This window comes from Rhipicephalus microplus, chromosome X (genome assembly GCF_043290135.1).
Source record: "Rhipicephalus microplus isolate Deutch F79 chromosome X, USDA_Rmic, whole genome shotgun sequence".
Classification (NCBI taxonomy): domain Eukaryota; kingdom Metazoa; phylum Arthropoda; class Arachnida; order Ixodida; family Ixodidae; genus Rhipicephalus; species Rhipicephalus microplus.
The window spans coordinates 464085225-464110249 of record NC_134710.1 but is presented as its reverse complement, the minus strand read 5'-3'; the positions used below and the strand labels follow the sequence as shown (position 1 = coordinate 464110249).

Genomic DNA, 25025 nt, shown 5'->3' with positions numbered 1-25025 from the left:
TGTAAGGAAATAATTACGGTGATTTCTTTGAGTTTATTACTTTTCAATTTTCATGCTTTATTATGCTTATGCTTTATTATGCCTATTATACTTTATGCTTTATGCTTGCTCAAATTTTTGTACATTGTCACTGCAATAAAAGTGTTGCCTATGCTGCCCATTTGTAAGGGGTCGTGGTCCCAGTCAAGCCCATTAGAGGCTTTTTGACTCCGGCCCTCAGCATCCCGAATGTTGAAATAAATAAATAAATAAATAAAAATAAATATGTGGGGTGTAACGTCTCAAAACCACCATAACATTATGAGAGACGCCGTAGCGGTGGGCTCTGAAAATTTTAACCACCCGGGGTTCTTTAATGGGCACCCAAATCTGAGCACGCGGGCCTACATGTTTCTGCTGCCATCGAAAATTCAGCGGGCGCAGTCGCGATTCGATCCCGCAAACCTGCGGGTCAGCAGCTGAGTACCTAGCCACTAGACCGCCCGACGGAGCTGCAAACGTGAGTGAGCACACATGAGGGTGATCGAGTGGGCGTGAGTATGAATGTGATTGGGTCTACATGAGTGTGTGTAGCCGTGAGCGTAAACGTGAGTGAATACTTATGTGTCTGAGTAGTCGTGAGTACGAACGTGAGTGAGGGCCTATGAGTGTGAGTTGGCACGAGTATGAACATGAGCGAGTACACATAAGTGTGAGTAGTCATGAGTATGAATGTGAGTGAGTACTTATGGGTGTAAGTAGTCATGAGTACGAAGTGAGTGAGTGCCTAGGAGTGCGAGTAGTCATGAGTATGAATATGAGTGAGTACTCATGAGTGTGAGTCGTCGTTAAAATGTTCGTGAGTACCTACGAGTGTGAGCAGATGTGAGTATGAATGTGAGTGCAAAAGCTGAAAAAATCGTGGTGAGTATAAGTGAGCAGCCTCTCAAAGTGCCAACCTATGCCTGCGACCCTATTTCCACCTTCTTCTGCACAGTGTATCATGAGTGTGCATCTGCCACGGCACAATTCCAACTAAATCCTAACAAAACAATCGATGTGGGCATTTCCCAATAATTTTATTGAAGTAACTAAAGTACGGCAACCTCAGCCTTAAGTGCATCCTCCTTCACTTGTGGCTAGTCAATCTTCTTCTTTGAAGTCCTCCTTCCCCAGGTTTGGTCCCCTGCCTTTCTCCGCCGACAATATTTCTGACGTGTACCTGTAAAAAATTAAAATGTTTAAAATGAAAAAACCTTCATTGCTAGAGCGCATCAACAAACTATCAGCACGAGCCAAGACGGCCACTTATGGACATTGATGTTGTATTAACAGGGGTGTGCAACAATTTTTAAAAATCTGTGTCCTCTTGCAGTAGAGTTAGTGTTGTATTGAATACTGAGAATAAAGCAAAAATGGATCAAATTTGGTTCACTGCATCTGGACAATTTTTTGTTTCCTTCATGTGCATTATCAACACTATCAACATACTGGAGCCAGACGACGTGTATAAGATATTTTACTTTGGTTTTAATGTTTTCGTTGCCCAGCATCTGTAAGCCAGCCCCACTGCAATAGACATTACCATGAATCAACACAGTTGCTTGAGTTGGCAAAATTTGCACCCTGCCTGCAGCCTAAAATACAGAAAGCCCTGTCTCAGTCTCTGGACGACAATTTCTTTGCCGTTGTTTGCGTGAACCACATGTCACTGACAGCGAACAGGCAGCTGCTGCTAATACGTCGTGACTTGCAGTCATCCTGTGACATGAAGACCTCTCTTGACATGTCGATGCGAAGCTACCCTCTCGATACCCAAACCAAAATTGCTGTTTTAAGGTAGCAGTATTGAAAATATGTTGAGTACATTCTCAGGCACGACACACTTTCCAGGGTTCTCGACACCAGCATTATTATTTAGAGCAATAAACTTGGCATAAAAATCGTGTCAGTACTCCTTTGTCTCAAAATTCCAAGACCCCGGCAGGTGAGATCAAACACGCTCTTTACGCTGCCGCTGACGTCATCGGCTGGTTCCAATCACCGCACCGCTTTTATAAAGATGTACTGGCATTACAGTAGTCATTGTACAGTGGAACTAGCGTTTTTTGCAGCCATTTTCAAAATTTTATAGTTAAAGGTGGAAGTCTTTTAGTATCTAAAAAAGTGTAAAAAAATGTTATAATTTTTATAGCTATCATAGCCTGGCTGGGACTATATGAATATTACACGCATACATAGGTCGGCAAAACACATGAAGCTCACTGAGACTCACTCTTGAAATATTCACATGGCTATAACGCATCATAACAAGGACACAAATGAGACACACACACACATACAGCACCGTGTGTGTCTCTCTATTTTGTGACCTTGTCATGGTGTGCTATAGCCATATGAATGATGAACCCAGTAACCCGGGAACGTGCCTTAGCAAATTTCCCGAAATATATTTTACCTTTGGGACTCACTCGGACTCAGATTCACTAAACCTTTCCTCAACTGGTCTTGCTTGGACTCAGATTCAATAAAACGTTTTTCAGCCAGACTCTGTTGGACTTGTGGCTTTATCTGAGTGAGTGAGCTGACTCATGAGTCCATTAACGTACAACTGGCTTATTAAAACGTGGTGTCAATGCTCTGTAACACCAATATCTCGCGCAATCGAAGCTTTATTCAATGCCTCTTGATTTCGTACTTTTATATATGAGATATCAGTGGTTGCAATCCAGCAAGCACTTTTTTATTGAAATAGATGACTCACATAAAATAAATTTGTCAAAAATTATGGAAAAAAGTTTTCAAGAGTGGAGAGGTCATGAAACCACTTATATTCAAAAATTAAGCTTCTGACCAATACTTATTAAACTGGCATATAAGCAATGGTGCTTTGAAGTATGCGTGAGTCGGCGTAAGTATAAACATGAGCCTACGCAAGGCTGATAGTAATGCTAAAGTTGAGTAAGCAGAACTATAGATCAACAAAAAAGTGTACAGCTCACTCAGACTCGCACAAGCTCACTCAGGCTCGCGCAAGAAATACATTTTGGTATTCAGGACCACTCAGACTCGCACTCGCCGAAATTCGCCTTAACCGGGCTCACTCTGACTCACTTAAGTTTTCTCAACCGTAATCACAACACTCAACTCACCTAATATTACTCACATAGACTCAAGACTCAGACTAACGGCTCGATCTGAGTCTTGAGTGAGTCTGCTCAGGAGCGAGTTTGCTGACCTATGCATGCAACATGCAGTGTCAATTCAATAAAAATGCACAGCCATTGTTATCGATGCTGCAGAAAGAAACACCATTTCTAATCACAAAGAAAGTTGTTGTGTAGATTAAAACCGAAGTGAATACTCCATTAAAATTACGGTGATGCTGCCAAAATTTTCTGATATCGAGCTATTTTCGAAGCAGTAAAATTTTTACTTTCAGAGCACTTTGCAGCAGCAAATTTTGCATCTGCGAGCACTCTGGATCAGTTAACTTCACATCCTCAAGTGCAGTGGAGAAGCTAATTGCATTTACATTCAAGCGCCTGAACAATTATTTTGGGCCCCTTGTGAAGAGCTAAAAACATATTTATTCGTTGCAAATCTCTTGGAGCCAATCTCCCCAACCCCCATCTTAAGAGAACTCCATTTCATTTGCTGATGCGAAAATATGTTATTCTTATTAATATGTTGGTTTTATTGGCACAAGGGCCATGTTTGGCCAAAGAGCGCCATGGACAATGATGATAAAAGAACAATGGTGCATGGTTTGATACGATATGACAGGATATGAACCATGATACTACTACGTGGCTTTAAAAAGGCCTGAAATTTCGTGCACTGAGGCAGGTTAAAACATACAAGTATTAAAATCATGAAAGTGAGGTGAAATGTGTGTAGCGGAGATAAAAGGCACTGTTCTGGTGATAAGACTAGACTAACGAGATTCACCAAGTCTCGGTTTGATTACACGTAATTTGTTTTGCGTTTGCCTATCCCATGATCACTGTCAACATGTCCTAAGCTCTCGTCAAAGCAAAGGCTTCAGGTCAAGCGCAGGGGCCTCTATGGGTGTATTGGCGACAGTGTTTACTGGAGCGCATGCAGCAAGTTGATCCGCCAAGACATTTCTCCCGATATCACGGTGCCCTCGCACCCAGCACACTACTACGTGTTGCTTGAGTGTGTGTATCGTGCATAAAAGTGTGTATAGTGAGACAAAGACAGGATTTTATGTTTATGTAGAGATTTTGAATCTCTGACGATGCTCAAAGAATCCGTGTATATAACTGTGCATAGAAGTTTCAATTCCTTACTCTCTTTACTGGCCATCAGTAGTGCTTAAGCTTCTGCGGTAATTATGATTGAATTATGATGCAAAATACCAGAATCACAGAAGAATAGTCTAATGGCAGCATAGGACACACCAGTGAAAGAGTTTGAAGCATCCGTAAAGAATTCAGGACAGGAGTACCTCAGCTTCAATTCAAGAAAATGAGAATGTATATGTTCACTAGAAGCGTATTTTGTTACTTCAACAAAGCATAAATCACAGTCAATGAGCTGCCACTGCCACGGCGTTGGATATGCAGCGGGAGCTATTAGACAGTTTTCAGAAAGCCGCACACCGGTTTCTTTACCTAGGCCCCTCAAGCAAAGTGAGAAAGTCGTCTCATTGAAAGCCGGTTAACTGGGCAAATGATTAATTGTGGAGTGTTTTAGGTGTTTCTTATCTGCATTTCATGTAAGTAATACAAGAAGGATATACAAGTTCTCTGAAGGCGGAGCGACCACTCGTTCGACTCTACATATAGGCTTTCTACAGGGCTTGTGCGAAATGCACCTGTAGAGAGGTGAATGCCCAGATGATGGACAAAATCAAGAATCTTCAACGTGCTTGGTGTAGCAGACTGGTAGACTATGGCTCCATTGTCAAGTCATGTGCGTAAAAGACTTTTGTACAGGTTTAGGAGAAATTTTTTGTCACTGCCCAATGATGTACGTACGTGACAGGACCCTTAAGACATTTATTGCTTTCATACATTTGTTTTTGATATATTTTATGTATGGCCCAAGCGATAGCTTGCTGTCAAAAATCAAGCCTAAAAATTTCTGTTCTGTATCTACAGATAGGCATTGACCTTGTAGGTGTATGTTGGGATTGGGATGTAGGCTCCACTTTCTTGTGAAGAGGACACATGTGCTTTTTTGAGGAATAAAAAGGAAACCGTTTTCATCCACCCATTTTGCCAATTTGTTCGAACCAAGCTGAACCTGTCTCTCATGTTCCCAACTTGTAGGATCTAAAGCCTACCTGCAGGTCATCTGCATACGTGCAATGAAACCTGTTCCTTGGGATGTGCAGACACAGCGAATTCATTTTAATAATAAAAAGCGTGCAGCTAAAAATGCCACCTTGTGGTACTCCTGTTTCCTGAACAAATGTTTTTGAAAGCACGTTTCCCACTTGGACTCGGAAAGTGCGATTCAAGAGGTAACTCTCTATTATAACCAACATTTTACCGCGTAAACCTACGTGGAATAGATCTCTCAGTATTCGGAACCACCAAGTTGTGTCGTATGCTGTTTCCATGTCAAGGAACAGTCAGAGAAAAATTGCTTGCACCCGAAGGCTTCACAAATTTCCGCCTCAATATGTACGAGGTGATCAGTGGTGGATCGACCTTCTCGAAAGCCACACTGGTATGGGTCAAGGAGTTTGCCTGACTCTAGGAGATGTATTAATCGACAGTTAATCCTTTTTTCCAAAAGCTTACACAAGCAACTTGTCAGCGCGATCGGCCTGTAACTTGTGATGAAGGAAAGATCCTTGAGCTATTTCAATATAGAAATCCCAATGGCCTGTTTCCTGGAGGCGGGAATAGCGCCGGAAAACCAGATGGCACTGTACAGGGAGAGTAAGGTTTTTTGAGTTTCCTGGGCTAAGTGTTTCAACATTCCATTAGTAATGCGATGAGAACTTGGAGAAAACTTGTTGCAGCTGTTCAGCGCTGCCTGTAGCTCTGCTAAGCGGAATGGTTCATTATACATTTCCCTATTTGAAGATGTACTATCTAACATTTGTCGTTCACATGTTGTTTTGTGCCTTTGGAATTGGTCTGACTAGTATGTCAAGCTGGATATGGATTAGAAATGTGCTCCCAGAGAGTCCGCTTAGAGTTCCAGGCTTTCCCTCTGGGTGTCTACAAAGGGTGTGAAGTGCGTTGGTTGACTTTTTATTTTCTTTACGCTTTGCTAGACCTTACTTAGCCTCATCTCTGTAAGAATTCACACTAGATATGAACCTCTGCCAGCTCTTCCTTCTCGCCTGCCGGTGTGTCCATCGTACTTCTGATTTGATATGTTCAAATTAATCAGGTTTCTTGCTGTGGGGGAATCGCGCAGAAACCCCGACGCTTTACTTTGTTTCTTCCTAGCCTTGCAGCAGTCGTCATTTTGCCTGGAAACACGACCTTTACTGGTGGCACTAGTTTCTGGTATAAATTTGGTAGCTCTATTGATGATAAAAGCAGTAAAATATTTCATAGCAGCGTCAATACTAAAACAAGACAGGTCCGCCCACGAGACCTTAAATAGCGTTGTGAAAATCCTCCCAGTATTTGCGTTTTGAAAAGTATTGGGAAGTGGTCACTCCCATAGAGATCTTTAACCAATGCCCAGTTTAAATCAAGTAAAATGGATGTGGAGATGATGCTAAGATTGATGGAGAAATAAGTGTTGTTTATGAGACTAAAAAACGTGGGCTTTTTTTATTCAGCAGACATGCACTTATGGAAATGATACAATTTTCAATAAGCCTGCTTCGCGCGTCGATAACGAAAGTCATCCCACGGGCTGCTATAAGCATTAAAATCACCGAGAATAAGGTAGGGCTCCAGCAACTTGTCTATAAATGATTGGAGTTCGTGTTTGTGTAACTGGTAATGTGGGGGTATATATATTGAGCAGATAGTAAGGAGTTTGCAATTATGGCACGAATGGCTACTGCCTTCAGTGCAGTCGAGTATAATTGAAACACCACCAGATAATGCGAGAAATTCACGTCAGTCCTTGTGAAAAACAACATGAAAGAGAAAATTCGTATGCTTTGGATTTAAGTGAGTCTCTTGTACACACAGCACTTTTAAAGAAAACTTAGTAAGGAGCTCTTGTATATCGTCTAAATTGTGTAGAAGGCCTCTAACATTCCACTGTAGTATTTTCTTCATCTTATAAGTGTTTGTGTGTGCTGTGTGTCTCGAAAAAGAAAAGTGACTCATTTCTGAGAGCCTTTGTCAGGCCCTGTTATTGGCATTTTTTTTTTTGAGCGGTCGAGGGGATCTCGCCGCTCCTTTGGCACAGTCTGCGCCGATAAACCAGTGGTGTCTATCACTTCAGGAGAGGCACCAGACAGTATTGTACGTAAAGTGGGCTTCATCACGATGGACGAAGCCTTCAGCACCACCGAGCCAGAGGCTACAGGGACCTCTTTAGCTTGTGCGCTGCCCTGGCTACTGCCATTGTTCGCAGGGGCTTTCGGTGGGGCCGCGTTCAATGAGGGCGGGGCAGCCAAGGCTGCTCCCCCCGCTGGGGCTGGGAGTGTTTGCCTCTGCATGCACGCGATGTTTGGAGCACCGCCGAACGCGGTAGTGGTGCTGGCTACCCTCGCACCACTTCAGCAAAAAACGTGTTCCCTGCAAAATGTGGGGAGACACGCTGCCTCGCTTCATGGTAACTGATGTTCAACTTGATTTTTGTAGTAATTATTTCTTTTTCCCTCTAGGCCATGCATGACCTGGAATATGCGGGATGGTCACCCTCACAGTTGGCACAGTGCACTTGTGAGTTACACTCATCGTCGGCGAAATGTCCCGTTGCGCTGCATTTTGCACATCTAGCTGCCCTCGGAAGTTCTGAGTGCCATGACCAAAGCGCTGGCACTTGAAGCAGTGCCACAGGTTAGTGATGTATGACCTAATTGACAGTTTAAGGTAGCCCGTAACTTTTTCTGTGGGAAGTGTTGTGGCTACAAAAGTCAGTATAATGTGTTTTGTTGAAATTTCTTGGTTATCTCTTCTTCATTTTATGCGCTATACTAAAGCACTACATGGGCCGATTTTTCCAGCCCGAGCCCAGCCTAGCCTAACAACTTCATGCTCCGGCCCACTCGAGCCCCACCCGGTATTTTTAAATACGACCTGTACCCAGCCAGGCCAGAAAGGTTTGAACCTGGCCCGGCTTGTTTCAACCAATCATGCCGGGAGCACAAACAAGGCACTGTTGAATATTCGGTAACTGTGACGATACTTGCCACAAACAAGATATTTTCTAGACTGTCTTGAGAACTTCTTTGAGGGTCATGAGTTTAACTGGTATAAGCTGTGTACTTTTGGGTATGCCCATATCACTTCCAGGAAATAATGGCTGGGTAATTAAATATAAGTGGGCTGTACCATGTATGCAGTGAGAACCACAAAATCTTGAGTTTTTCATTTAAGAGAATGACTACAAAATATAATACACCCATCAATTAAAAAAATGACAATTGTAATAAAAGTCTACGTAAATTAATGAAAGCCGCATTCGTCGAGCAAATGTGACAAGCCTCCTGCAAGCACCACTTGTTACGCCAAGCAATTAAAAAACAACACACTTTAGATAGTTCTGAGAGGCTTCCACGGGACGGAAACTCTCTATACCCCCCCATGTATTCGCTCCCGGCAGAGCTGCTTTTACCACCGGCGGTTGCCAGGCATCTTACTAGAAATAAATAATGAACAGAAAATTTCTTTCATGGCATCACTGGTGAGGTCCCCAAATAGACAGAAAGAATGAAAAATTGAGAGGAGGAGGGTTGCTGTGGAAGTCCTACATTACCACTTCACATGCATGCGCAATGCACTCGTGTCTTTTTTCGAGTCCACTGGTCGCTTGGCCCAGGTGGCCATAAAATTTTGTTGATCATTTTTTTAAAATTTTGTTCACGTTTTCTGAAGAGGCGAAAGTTAATCTGACTGATTTCTCACTAAGACCAAACACGTTCGGCCCAAATAAAATAAACTTTTTATTGCACCTTTGTATAAAAACAGACACACTTAGTTGGGAAGTGTTGATCTATAAAATCAGCTTTTATTTACAGCTGACATAGACATAATGAGCAAACATTGAACCTAGAACCCCCGAGCCAATGGGAAAACTACGTATCAGCAATCGTGAGTGTACGACACGTCGTATTTGACTCGGTTCACAGTTGCTACGATGGCGCATAGTTTCCTTGACATTATGCAGCTTGCAAAACTGTGCGACGAAAGCAGGTTGGTCGTCTCCAGACACCAATGAAATTTATCTTTCGTTTGTGTCAGGGCGTGACTGTATACAATAAATTATTTACAGGATTAGGGGCTCATGATTGATTGATATGTGGGGTTTAACGTCCCAAAACCACTATATGATTATGAGAGACGCCGTAGTGGAGGGCTCCGGAAATTTAGACCACCTGGGGTTCTTTAACGTGCACCCAAGGATTAGGGGCTCATGTTTCCAGCTTTGGTGCATCTTATACTTATCTGTTAATATCGAAAAAAATGGCAGAAATTGGAGGAAGAACTTTGAAGGGATGCGAAATTCCTGAAATCCGGGTGCCGCAAGAGCTGTCGCGCATTCATCCGGTAAAAGGTGCCAATGCAGCCGTGCCTATAAACCCCCGCCTCCTTGTTTCAAGGTGTACAGCAGCAAAACAAGATCATAACAATGATTTTTCTTACATAGAGCTCTTACTTCCCCCGCGGAAGTGCTTACACGTTTTTGAGCGCCATAAGAACACTTGCACTTCGACGTTTGAGGACGCTTATGAATTACTGTCGAAATACGAAAACCACGGTGTCTGTAAAAATAAGCAAACACTTATTCTAAATGATAGACATTTCACTTTAATTATTAAGATTTTTAGGTAATTACCAAGCACTAAATATTTGCAACTGCCTTGATAGCACGAAAAATGGACACGTATCCATCAATTAGCGCGCCTGTCATGAACCACTTCGTATCTCGCAGTTAAAGTGCTTCAACAATAGCTCCTGAATTATTCATGACTCACGAGTCGCGTTGAGTCTACAAAATACGCAGGCCGAGAAAGGCTTGGTGAGCATGCGAGTGTATCTGCATATTCGAATTTTTTTTCTAGTTAGCAGTGTGCACATACTATATACACTATTATAGCATTAGCAGTGTACGGTGGCTGTTTCAACAGTAGCACCTGGCAAATCTTTTCTTACGGTGTATAAATAATAGTGAAAACAGATATTACGTGCACACTTCTTGAAAAAAAAAAAACGTGTAGCATACCAGCAGAGACGCTATGTATTTTCTGAATTCAGTGCAAGCTAACGCAGTCTAGCTAATCTAAATTAGCCAAAGCTCTCAGTTACGGCATCTTCTGTAACCTGGGCCGCTTCAGGATGTTAAACACTGCAAAACAACAAAGGCAAACAGCGTAGACACGCCGTTGTATTGATATTCGGGTGTTTTAAGAAATGTGTGTATTATTATTTGAAAACTACGAAAAGGAGGCATCTGCATTCTACCAGCGGCATTTCCTTTACTTGGGCAGAATGCATCCTCTGATGTGTAAAAGCAATAACTACGGCAGTGCATAAAAAAATTAAAACAATCAACTTTTAGCTGGTCGAGATAGCTGGACGAGTAAAATGGGCGAATTAAAGTTCTTCCTAAAAGTAGCTATTGCTATAGCCATCTTGAAATTTCGGAAAAGCGGCAAGTGGTAATCACTACTGAGTGATGAAATCTGGCTAATTCTGCTGGCAAAACCGAAACCCACGCACCGAACACACATATACCACTCACTTCAAAAACACCCTTAATGAAAATTTAAATGTTTCAAATTTTGGGAAGAGTTATTTGTTTTAATTTTTCCAATTATGCCGTAACTATTTGTACATGTCGGAAGATACCTTTTGCCAAAGTAAAAGAAACACTGCAAATAAAATGCAGATGCCTCCTTTTTATTGTTTTTCAAAATATTGGACCCATTTCTTGAAACACCCTGTATGTGAAACACAGGCCCGATTCAGGCCTTACTCAGGCCCGGGCCCAACCTGAGCCTAGAGCTCATGTGCCCGAGCCCTGCCTGGGCTTGATCCAACAATGCCTCACCAGGCCTGACCCGGCCCGCGCCCGGGCCTTCGGGCCGGCCCAGGCCTGTGCAGTGCTCTAGACCTCCACATATATCAAATAAAGTAACATGTGACGTGAATACACATTGACGGTAAATGACACGGCCAAACATCATAATCATGCTATGCATGTCCTGTAAAACATGACTACATGCTACGCTCATACGATGCTCACGGCCGTTTCGCTAGCGCCGCATATACCAAATAAGGTATCACATGACGTTAATGCACGTCGAAGGTCAATGACACGGACAAACATGATAATCATGATATGTGTGTCATGTAAAACATGACTACATGCTATGCTGACAGCGTGCTCGTGGCCGTTTCACTAATTCCACATATACCAAATAAGGTATCACGTAACAGCAACACACGTTGAAGGTAAATGACATTGCCAAACATGATAATCGAGGTATGTGTGTCATGTAAAACATGACTACATGATACGCTCACAGCGTGCTTGTGGCCAATTCGTTAGCGCCGCATATACCAAATAAGATATCTCGTGATGTGAATACACTTCGAAGGTAAATGACACGGCCAAATATAACAATCATGGCATGCATGTCATGTAAAACATGACTACATGCTACACTCGTAGAAAGCTTACGGCTGTTTCATTAGCGCCGTATACACCAATAAGGTATCATGTGACGTGAATACACGTCGAAGGTAAATGACACTCCCATACGTGATAATCATGCCATGCGTGTTATGTAAAACATGACTACATACTACGCTCACAGTGTGATCGCGGCCGTTTCGCTAGCTCTCCATATACAAAATATGTTACCACACGACGTGAATACACGTCGAAGGTAAACGACACGGCCAAACATGATACTCATGCTATGCGTGTCATGTAAAACATGACTACATGCTACTCTCACAGCATGCTCACGGCCGTTTTGCTAGTTCCGCATATACCAAATAAGGTATCACGTGACGTGAGTACGGGTCAAAGGTATATGACACGGCCAAATATGATAATCATGCTATGCGTGTCATGTAAAACATGATAACATGCTACGCTCACAGGATGCTTACGGCCATTTCGTTAGCGCACATATACCGATAAGATAGCATGTGACATGAGTATACGTCGAAGGTAAATGACACAGCCAAACATGAGAATGATGCTATGCGTGTCATGTAAAACATCACTACATACTACTCTTAAGCCTGCTCGCGGGCGTTTCGCGAGCTCTGCATATACCAAATAAGGTATCACGTGACATGAGCACACGTCGAAAGTAAATGACATGGCCAAGCATGATAATCATGCTATGCGTGTCATGTTAAATATTGTCACGGTTATTAGCCATAAGCACAATAGAGGAGGAAGAAGCATCACGAGCAGCGGTCTCTGGCGTTTTTCGAGGAAGACGACGTTGCGCATCTGCACTTGCACTTTGTTTTTGTGTGCGAACAGAGCCTTGCTGTTTATGTCGAAACGAAACCTTGTGTCCTGTTCTTTGCACGTTGCAACACTGGTGGAGGTGCTGGACTTCTACGACTGATGCTAGGGACTCTTCCGTAGTCCAGCACTTCAAGTCCGACACGGCAACCCGTTTCTTCAGTGGATACCCCTGTCCACTGCTTCAGTCGCCGACAGCAAGGAATTAGTCTTGAGGTGTGTCCCCTGGAACTTTCCCAGCAAAGCACTCCGCCTGGAGAAGTGGCAACTGCAGGTGCTTCCCAGCTGACTTTTGAGCAGCCTCAGATTCTGGAGACATTCCATAGTGAGCCGTATGAAGACGTTGAGGACTGGTTAGCTCAGTATGAGCGAGTCCCCAAGGCAAACTGCTGAAGCACCGAGCTAAAGCTTTCACGCGCCTACTTTGCTTTAGCAGACAGCGCTCGTATGTGGTATGAGAACCACTAGGCAACGCTGTCTTCATGGGATGAATTCCGGCAGCAGATTTTCAGCACGTTCGCAAACAATGACCGCCATGACTTCGCTCAGCAACTCATCGAGTCTCGGGTCCAGAAACTGAATGGGAGTATTGCCATGTTTGCGGAGGACATGACCCGCCTATTTCGACGGGCTGACCCTGACATGTCTGAGCCAAGAAAATCCGCCATTTGATGCGAGGTGTCAAAGAATAGCTGTTTGCCGGCCTTTTTGGTAACCCACCGAGGACCGTTGTCGAATCCATTAAAAAGGCTACAGCTATTGAGCGCGTACTGCAGCAATAGTGTCGCTATTACGACCGACTCAACGACGCCTCAATCAGCGTCTCTGCTCTGATGGCCAGCAGTGACGGTTCTCTGCGTGAACTTATTTGCGAGGTTGTTCGTGAGGAGATCTGCAGCTTCCTTGCGACTCCGAAAGAACGTGCAATGGCTTTAGTTGGAGATGTTGTGCGGCAGGAAATAAGGCAATAATTTTCGTAGCCCGAATCACTACCAGCCCAGCGATATATTAACTAAGCAGCAGCCACCCGTTGTACGTCGCCAGTGCCGCACAACTCGTCTACGTCGCCAGTGCCGCACAACTCGTCTGCAGTGGCTCATTCTTGCAAAGCGCCAGCGGCACCAGTCTACAACCCACCACTGCCGCCTCCGACACTAACGACGACCACTCTGCAATATAAGGCACCTACTGAAACTGTATTCTACCTACCGCCAACACCTGCAACTTGGTTGCCGAGGGTGCATACCAGTCAACCATTCGTTCGGAAGACGAATCTGTGGCGCACCGTCGACTGCCGTCTACTGTGTTTCAATTTCGGAGAAGCTGGACATGTTTACCGCATGTGTCCATATCGTGAGCAAAGATACCCAACTTATGCACCGACTTTTTCATCACCCCATTTCGATACCCAACATGACAGCGTGCACCCGCAAGCACAGCCATCCACTGTGTATCATCGATCCCGCTCTTCGTCACCTTCGCCGAACCATCATAGTTACACCGACGCTGTCTGGGGCAGGTCCCCAAGCCCTCATCGGGGAAACTAACAGCTGCGACCTTTGTAAGAAAGGCTACCGCCCGTAGAGATGCTGCAATGCCTCCAGTAACAGTACGATACTACAAACAATGCAACGCCACTGACCCGACAGGAAATCGTAAGCGCGGACCTAGCTGTTTACATAGATGAGTGATTGATTGATTGATATGTGGGGTTTAACGTCCAAAAACCACCATATGATTATAAGAGATGACGTAGTGGAGGGCTCCAGAGATTTCGACCACCTGGGGTTCTTTAACGTGCAACAAAATCTGAGCACATGGGCCTACAACATTCCCGCCTCCGCCGGAAACGCAGCCGCCACAGCCAGGATTGGAACCCGCGACCTGTGGGTCAGCAGCCGAGTACCTTAGCCCCTAGACCACTACGGCGGGGCTGTTAACATAGACGGACGTCCTGTGACAGTGCTAGGAGACACTGGCACAAATTTCTCTATCATGAGCAGGAAGCTTGCCGATTGGGTTAAAAAAGTTAATACCTCATGAACAGGGCCAAACATAAGAACCGCAGGGGGACAACTGATGACGCCGACTGGAAAGTGCACCGCCAGAATTAGGATCGGTGATTAAGCTGCTATTGCCACGTTCGTGATTTTGTCCGAGTGCTGCAAAGACCTGATCTTGGGGATGGATTTCCTGTGTGAATACGGTGCTGTCATAGACATTCCAGACAGGTCAATTACATTTTTGATGTCCCCAGATCGAGTTTTAGATATGAGATGTAACGACTAGCGACGTAAACATCTCTGCATCTTCGAAGATCACGTGACCTTTCCATTCTATTCAAGGGCTCTCATAGCTGTAACATGCGGCCACCCAGGCAACCTTGACTACATCGGTGAACAAATTTTAGCATTGCTATTCAGCCATGGCCTATCTATTGCAAGAGCCGTCGTAACCCTCAATTCTGGACACACGCACGTTCTGGTTACGAACATCAGTAAGTGACGACATCTTCCAAAAAGTATGGCAGTCGCGTAAGTGGAGGAGCTCACTGAGGTTGCAGGCTGCTTGACTGTGGAGAAAGCTGATGTCACTGGGTCATCCGTCGACGTTGGCGCAAGTTTACTGCCCCCGCCGAAACAAAGCCTTCTGGAGCTCACTATTGAATTTCAGGACTGCTTTTCTTCGGCGTCCAAAGTTCGCCAAATGCTGTTGCTGAAACATCGCATAATTACAAATGAAACGGCCAGACCCATACGGCAGAAGCCATAGCGAGTAGCGACACGGGAACGTGAGGCCAAAAAAGTCAGGTGCAAAAGGTGCTTCAGGATGACAATGTTCAGCTGTCAAGAAATCCTTGGGCAACGCCGGTAGTATTGGTGAAGAAAAAAGACGGCACCTTACGTTTTTGCGTTGATTACCGCAAGCTCAATCAGGTTAGGAAAAAGGACGTTTACCCGCTGCCTCGTATATACGATTCTCTCGATGGACTACGCCATGCACGGTATTTCTCTTCGATGGATTTATGGAGCGGATATTGGAAAATAGAAGTTCATAAAAGGGATCCAGAAAAAACAGCATTCGTGACACTCGATGGTCTTTATGAGTTTTCCAGTTCTCCAGTTCAGCTTGTGCTCAGCCCTGGCAACGTTTCAGCGGTTCATACACACAGTCCTATCAAGCCTGAAGTGGCAAATGTGCCTCTTACACTTAGACAATGTAATTGTATTTTCAGTGACATTTGACGAGCACTTTTGAAGCAACTACACGCGGTATTTCAAGCGATATGATTGGCTGGACTACCTAGTCAGCAGTGAAGATGTATGGCCTGAACCAGACAAAATAGCCGCTGTTGCAAGTTTTCCCACGCCATCAGACAAGAAGGCAGTCAGGAGATTTTTAGGCCTGTGCACCTATTACTGATGCTTTATTGAGATTTTTGCACGTACTGCATAACCTTTGACACAACTCACCCGAGAAGACGTCACATTCGTGTGGGGTGAAGACCAGAGGCGCAACATCGTCTTCCTTGAAAAACGCCAGAGACTGCCGCTCGTGATGCTCGCTTCTTCCTCCTCTCTTGTGCTTACGGCTAATAACCGAGAGAATATGACTACATGCTAAGCTCACAGCGTGCTCACGGCCGTTTCACTAGCTCCGCGTATAACGTATAAGGTATCCCGTGATGTGACTTCACATGGAAGGTCAATGACACAGCCAAACATGACAATCATGCGTTACGTGTCATGTAAAACATGACTACATGCTATGCTCACAGCATGCTCGCGACCGTTTTGCTAGCTCTGCAAATAAAAAATAAGATATCACGTGACATGCGTACACGTCGAAGGTAAGTGACACGGCCAAACATGATAATCATGGAATGTGTGTCATATAAAATATGACTACATGCTACGCTAACAGCATACCGGCGGCAGTTTCGCTAGCTCCGCATGTACCAAATAAGGTATCACATGACGTGAATACACATCGAAGGTAAACAACACAGCCAAATGTGACACTCATGATATGTGTATCATGTAAAATATGACTACATGCTACGCTCATAGCCGTTTTGCTAGCGCCGTGTATACAAAATAAGATATCACGTGACCTGAATACACATCGATCGTAAATAACACAGCCAAACATGATAATCATATGCGAGTCATGTGAAACATGACTACATGCTACTCTCGCAGCATGCTCGCAGCCGATTCGCTAACTCGGCATATACCAAATAAGGTATCACGTGACTTGAATACACGTTAAAGGTAAATGACATGGCCAAATATGACAATCATGCCATGCCTTAAAAAAAACACAACTACATGCTACACTCACAGGGTGCTTACGGCCATTTCGCTTGTGCCGCATATAAGCTAGCATGTGATGTGAATATACGTTGAAGGTAAATGATAAAGCCATACATGATAATCATGGTAGGCAAGTCATGTAAAACATCACTAAATACTACCCTCACAGCCTGCTTGCGGTCATTTCGCTAGCTCCGCATATACCAAATAAGGTATCACGCGACGTGAATACGCGTCGAAGGTAAATGTCACGGCCAAACATGATAATCATGCTATGCATGTAATGTAAAACATGAATACATGCTACTGTCACAGGGTGCTCACGGCCATTTCGCAAGCGCCGTATATACTACATAAGGTATCATATGACGTGAATACACGTCGAAGGTGACTGACACGGCCAAACATGATAATCATGCTATGCGTGTCATGTGAAACATAACACGCTACGCTTACAGCGTGCTCGTGGCCGTTCCGTTAGCTATTCATATACCATGTAAGGTATCACGTGACATAAATACGACGTAAAAAACATGGCAAAACACGTCAAGCATGCCATACATGTCATGTAAAACATGACTACATGCTACGCTCACAGCGTGCTCGCGGCTGTTTCGCAAGCTCCGCATATACCATACAAGATATCAGGCAACGTGAATACACATCGAAGGTAAAAGACACGGCGAAACATGATAATCATGCTATATGTGTCATGTAAAACATGACTATATGCTACGCTCACAGCGCACTTACGGTTGATCCGCTAGCTCCGCATACACCAAATAACGTATAACGTGACGTGAATACACATCGAAACTAAATGACACGACCAAACATGACAATCATGCCAAGCGTAAACATGTAAAACATCACTACATGCTATGCTCATAGCTTTGTTGCGGCCGTTTCGCTAACTCCGCACACACCAAATAATGTATCAGGCAACGTGAATACACGTCGAAGGTAGATGACACGGCCAAACATGACAATCTTGCAATGCGTGTCACGTAAAACATCACTACATTCTACGCTCACAGCGTGCTCGCGGCTGCTTCACTAGCTCCGCATACATCAAGTAAGGTATCATGTGACAAAAATACACATCGAAAGTAAATGACACGACCATACATGATAATCATGCTATACATGTCATGTAAAACTTAACTGCATATCACACTCAGTGTTCTTGCGGTCGTTTTGCTAACTCTGTATACGAAAAAAGATATCACGGGATTTGACTACACGTCGAATGCATATAACATGGCCAAATATGATACTCATGCTATGTGTGTCACGTAAAACATGTCTACATGCTACTCTCACAGCGTGCTTGTGGTCGTTTCGCTAGCTTTCAATATACCAAATAAGGTATCAGTTGACGCGAATAAACGTGAAAGGTGAATAACACGGCCAAACATGATTATCATGCTATGCGTGTTACGCAAAGATGACTACAAGATATGCTCACAGAATGCTTACGGCTGTTTCGCTAGTGCCATATATACCAATAAGGTATCATGCGATGTGTATACACGTCTAAGGTAAATGACACAGCGAAACATGATAATCATGCTATGCCTGTCATAAAAAAGATAACTGTGCTACACTGACAGCGTGATTATGGGCGTTTCACTAGCTCTGCATATACTAAATAGGGCATCACGTGACGTCAACACACATTGAAGGCAAATGACATGGCTAAACATGAAAATCATACCACGAGTGTCATGTAAACGAAAACTACACACTATGCTCACCGCATGCTCGCGGCGATCCCCCTAGATCTACATATACCAAACAGGGTATTACGTGTTGTCAACACGTACACGTCGAAGGTAAATGACACTGCCAAACATGATACTCATGCAATGAGTGTCATGTGAAACAAGACTACATGCTAGTCTCACGGCACGCTCGCGGCCATTTCGGGAGCTCCACAGTACCAAATAAGGTATTTTGCTAGGTGAATACACGTCAAAGTCAATTATACGGCCAAACATGATAATCATGCTATGTGCATCAAGTCATACATCACTACATGCTACGCTCATAGCCTTTTTGCGGCCATTTCTTTAGCTCCGCATATACCAAATAAGGTATCACGTGAAGTGAATACCCGTTGAAGGTAAATGACATGGCCAAACTTGGCAATCATGTACGTCATGTAAATCATAAGTACATGCTAGGCTCACAGTGTGCTCGTGACCCTTTTGCTAGCTCTGCATATACCATGTAAGGGATCAAGTGACGTGAATATGACGTAAATGACACGGCAAAACATGACAATGATGCCATACAAATAGTGTAAAACATGACTACATGCTCCGCTCACAGCAAGCTCGCGGCTGTTTCACTAGCTCGGCATATACCATATAATGTATCAGGCAACGTAAATACACGCTGAATGTAAATGACACGGCCGAACATGATGATCATGCTATGTGTGTCATGTAAAAGACGTCAACATGCTACTTTCTCAGCGTGCTTGCGGTCGTTTCGCTAGTTCTCCATATACCATATAAAGTATCATGCGATGTGAATTCATGTGAAAAGTGAATGACAAGGCCAAACATGATAATCATGCTATGCTCACAGATTGTTTACGGCTGTTTCGCTAGCTCGACATATACCAATAGGTATCACGTGATGTGAATGCACATCGAAGGTAATAAGACGGCGAAACATGATAATCATGCTATGCGTGTCATGTAAAAGATGATTATGTGCTACCCTGATAACATGCTCAAGGGCGTTTCACTAGGTCCGCATATACTAAATAAGGTATTATGCGTAGTCAATACACGTTGAAGGCAAATGACACAGCCAAACATGACAATCATGCCATGAGTGTCATGTAAAACATAACTACATACTACACTCGCAGCATGCTCACGGCCATCCCCCTAGCTCCACATATACCAAATAAGGTATTATGTGATGTGAATACACGTCAAAGATAAATGACACTATAAAACGTGATACTCATGCTATGCGTGTCACGTAAAACACGACTACATGCTATTCTCACAGCATGCTCACGGCCGATTCATTAGCTCCGCAGTACAAAATAAGGTAGTGCGCGACCTGAATACATGTCGAAGGCAATTAACACGGCCAAATATGATAATCATGCTATGTGCGACATGCAAGACATCATTATATGCTACGCCCATAGCATTCTCGCGGCCGTTTCTCAAGCTCCGCATATACCAAATAAGGTATCACATGACGTGATTATGCGTCGAAGGTAAATCACACGGCCAAACATGATAATCATGTATGTCATGTAAATCATGACTACATGCTAGGCTCACAGCGTGCTCGCGGCTGTTTCGCTAGCTCCGCATAACCGAATAAGGTATCACGTCACGTGAATACCTGTCGAAGGTAAATGAAGCAGCCAAACATGATAATCATGCTATGCGTGTCATGTAAAAGATGACAACATGCTACGCTCACAGCAGGGTGCTTACGACCGTTTCGCTAGCACGTATATACCAATACGGTAGCATGCAACGTGAATACACGTCGAAGGTAAATGACACAGCAAAACATGATAATCATGCTATGCATGTCATGTAAAACATCAATCCATGCTACTCCCATAGGCTGTTCGCGGGCGTTTTGGAAGCTCCGCATATACCATATAAAGTATCATGCGACGTGAACACAGGTCTAAGGTAAATTACACAGCAAAACATGACAATCATGCTAGGTGTGTCATGTAAAACATGACTACACGCTATGCTCACAGCGTACTTTTGGCCATTTCGCTAGCTCTGCATACAGCAAATAAGGTATCACGTGACGTGAAAACATAGAAAATAAATGACACGACCAAACATGATAATCATGCTATGCTTGTCATGGAAATCTTGACTACATGCTACGCTCACAGCATACTTGCGGACGTTTCACTAGCTTCACATACACGAAATAATGTATAACGTGATGTCGATACACATGGAAAGTAGATGACACGACCAAACATGATAATCATGCTATGCCTGTCATGTAAAACTTGACACTCACAGCGTACCTGTGGCCGTTTTGCTAGCTCCGCATATACGAAATAAAGTATCACACGAGATGAATACACGTCGAAGGTAAACGACACAGCCAAACGTGATTGATACTCATGCTATATGTGTCATGTAAAACATGACTACATGCTACACTAACAGCATGCTCGAGGCCCCTTCGCTAGCCCCGCATATACCAATAAGGTAGCATGTGACGTGAATACCCGTTGAAGGTAAATGACACGGCCACACATGATATTCATGCTATGCATGTCACGTAAAACATAACTACATGCTACGCTCACAGCGTGCTCGCAGCCATTTCACTAGCTCCAGATATACCAAATAAGGTGTCACGTGGTGACGTCAACATTCGTTGAAGGTAAATGACACGGCCAAACATGATAATCAAGGTATGCATGTCATGTAAAAGATGACTACATGATACGCTCACAGCATATCACGTGCTGTGAATACACGTCGAAGGTAAATGACACGACCAAACATGATAATCATGCTATGTGTATCAGTAAAACATGACTACATGCTTCGACCCAAGTACTCGAGACTGTTTTGCTAGCTCCGCATACACCATGTAAGGTATCACATGACGTGAATGCATGTCGAAGGTAAATGACAGGGCCAAACATGATACTCATGCTATGCATGTCATGTATATAATGAATACATGTGATGTTCACAGCGTGCTTGCATTAGCTCCGCTAGCTCCTTATACATCAAAAAAGTCATCACGTGTCGTGAATACACATCCAAAGTAAATGACACGACCAAATATGATAATCCTGCTATGCAGGTCATGTAAAACTTCACTACATTCTACTCTCATAGCGTTCTCACAGCCAGTTCACTAGCTCCGCAGATACCATGAAAGTTATCACATGATGTTAATACATGTCGAAGGTAAATGACATGGCCAAACATGATAATCATGTATGCCATGTAAAACTTGACTACATGCATTGCTCACAGCGTGCTCGCGGCTGTTTTGCTAGCTGTCCCTATACCAAAAAGGTATCACTTGACGTGAATACACGTCGAAGCTAAATGACTCTGCCACAGATGATAATCATGCTATGCGTGTCATGTAAAACAAGCGCACAGCATGCTCGTGGCTGTTTCACTAGCTCCCCACATACGAGATAAGGTATCACGCGAGGTGAATACATGTCGAAGATAAATGACACAGCCAAACATGATAATCATGCTATGTGTGTCATGTAAAACATGACTACATACTACACTATCAGCTTACTTGAGGCTGTTTAGCTAGTTCCGCATACAGCAAATAAGATATCATGTGACGTGAATACACGTTGAAGATAAATGGCCCAAATAAACATGATAATGTGCTACGCATTTTATGTAAAACCTGACTATAAGTTACGCTCATAACGTTGTGTCCGTTTCGCTATCTCCACGTATACAAAATAAGGTATCACGTAACGTTAATATGCGTCGAGGGTAAATGACACCGCCAAACATAATAATTATGCTATCCGTGTCATGTAAAACATGACTACATGCTGCACTCGCAGCATGCTCAGTTTCGCAAGATCCCCATAGAGACTGCACAAGCCGATTTTTCCGGTTCGAGCCCGGCCCAAAAACTTTATGCTCCGGCTTGTTTGAGCCTGGCCCTATGTTTTTAAATCTTGCCCGTACTTAACCGGGCCCGAAAGGTTTGGGCTGGACCCGGCTCAGCCTGTTTCAACCAATCGTGCCTGGAGCCTAAACGAGGCAGTGTTCGATATTCGGTAAATGTGATGATACTTGCCGGAAACAAGATATTTTCTAGACTTTCTTGAGAATTTTTTTGAGGGTCATGATTTTACTGGTATAATCTTTGTACTTTTGGGTAAGTACAACCATATCACATCTGGGAAATAATGGCAGGGTGATTAAATATAATTGTGCTGTACCATGTACGCAGTGAGAACCACAAGATCTTGTGTTTTTTTATATCAGAGAATGACTACAAAACATACTACACCCATCAATTAGAAAAAAAACATTTATAATTTGAGTCTACATGATTTATATGAAAGCCAGGTTCATCGAGTAAATTTGAGAATTTTCCTTCTGCAAGCGTCATTTATTATGACATGCAATAAAAAAACGCGCTTCATATAATTCTGAGGACTTCTACAAAGCAAAACTCCCTATATTTCCCATGTATTCGCTTTTGACAGCGGCAGAGCCGCTTTTACAACTCGCGGTTGCAAGACCGGTTGCAAGACCGGTTAGACCGGTTGCAAGGTGTCCCACTAGAAATAAATCATGAACAGAAAACTTCTTTCATAATGTCACTGGTAAGGTCCCCAAATAGAAAGAAAGGACGAAAAATTGAGAGGAGGAGGGTTGCCACGATAGTCCTATTTTCCATTTTGCATAATGCGCTCGTGCCTTTTTTCAGGTGAACTAGTCGCTTGACCTAGGTGGCCATAAACTTTTGTTGATCATTGTTTTTAAAATTTTGTTCCCACTTTCTGAAGAGGTGAAAGTTAATCTGACTGAATTCTCAGTAAGACGAAGCACGTTCAACCCAAATAAAATAAACTTTTTATTGCACCTTTAACAAAAAACAGACACACTTAATGTGAAAGTGTCGATCTATAAAATCAAATTTTATTTACAACTGACATGGCCATAATGAGCAAATGTTAAACCCAGAATACCTGAGCCAATGAGAAAACTACGTACCAGCAATTGCGAGTGTATAACACGTCGCATTTCACCAAGAGTCGTGTTGAAGAGTCTACAAAGTACGCAGGCAAAGTAAGGCTTGGGGAGCATGCGAGTATATCTGCATACTTGAATTTTTTTCCCAGTCAGCAGTGTGCGCATACTATATACACTATTATAACACTATATACACTATTATATTATTATTATAGCGTACCATTACTGTTCCAGCAGTAACACCTGGCAAATCTTTTCTTACGGTGTATAAATAATAATGAAAACATATTTTATGTGCACACCTCTTGAAGAAACGTGTAGCATAACGACAAAGACGCCATGTAGATTTCAGTGCATGCTAATGCACTCCAGCTAGTCTAAATTAGCCAAAGCTCTCAGCTATGGCATCTTCTGTAACCTGGGCCGCTTGAGGATGTTAACCCCCCCCCCCCCCCCCCCCAAAAAAAAACAAAGCCAAACAGCGTAGACATGCCATTATATTGATATATCGGGGTTTAGAAAATGGGTCTAATATTATTTGAAAACTACGGAAAGGAGGCATCTGCATTCTCTGATGTGTAAAAACAATACTTCAAGGCAATTAATTTTCAACTGGTCGAGATAGCTGGTCAAGTAAAATGGGCAAAGTAAAGTTCTTCCTACAAGTAATCTATAGCCATCTTGAAATTTCGGAAAGGTGGCAAGTGGTATTCACTACTGAGCGATGTAATCACTACTGAGTGCCAGCTAAATTAGTCAGATGACTAATTTAGCTGGCAAAACCGAAACCGACACATGAAACATCGCATATACCATTCACTTCAAAAACACCGTCAATAAAAAGTTAAATGTTTTAAATTTTGTGACGAGTTTGTTTCAGTTTCTCTAATCACTGCCACAATTATTATTTGTACACATCAGAATATACTTTCTGCCAAAGTAAAGGGAACACCGCAGAAAGAATGGAGATGCCTCCTTTTTGTAATTTTTCGAAGTATTCAACCCATTTCTTGAAACAATCTGTATAAGAAACCCGTCCTAATACGGGCCTGACTCAGGCCTGGGCCCGACCCGAGCCTGAAGCTCATGTACCCGGGCCCAGCCCGGGCTGATCCAGCAATGCCTCCCCCGGCCCGACCCAACAATGCCTCACCCGCCCTGCGGGCCGGCCCGGGCCCGTGCGGTGCTCAACGCTGTGCGTCGGTGACGTTCTCGTTGTTCTAGCCTGCCAACAGTTCGTCATCCGATAGTTCCATTCGTATCAGATGGCGATAGTCGCCATCTGACACGACATTCTTTACGGTGTTCAGAGTGTGGTACGGGGTGATGGGTTGCTCACGGAATACAGTTAAGTTACGCAGTCTCTGATATTATTGATTATCCTTCAGTTCAAGGA

At 43.5% G+C, this 25025-nt stretch overlaps 1 protein-coding gene across 7 annotated transcripts in view; it reads right to left on the bottom strand.

Moving 5' to 3' along the window:
- Positions 1–1039: 1039 nt before the first annotated feature.
- Positions 1040–25025, bottom strand: part of AspRS-m (aspartyl-tRNA synthetase, mitochondrial) — a 382875-nt gene continuing 358889 nt past the window's right edge. For all 7 annotated transcript variants that reach the window (XM_075880712.1, XM_075880709.1, XM_075880711.1 and 4 more), the window contains one exon: positions 1040–1201. The gene's annotated coding sequence lies outside the window, so the exon portion shown is untranslated. The remainder of the gene's footprint in view (positions 1202–25025) is intronic.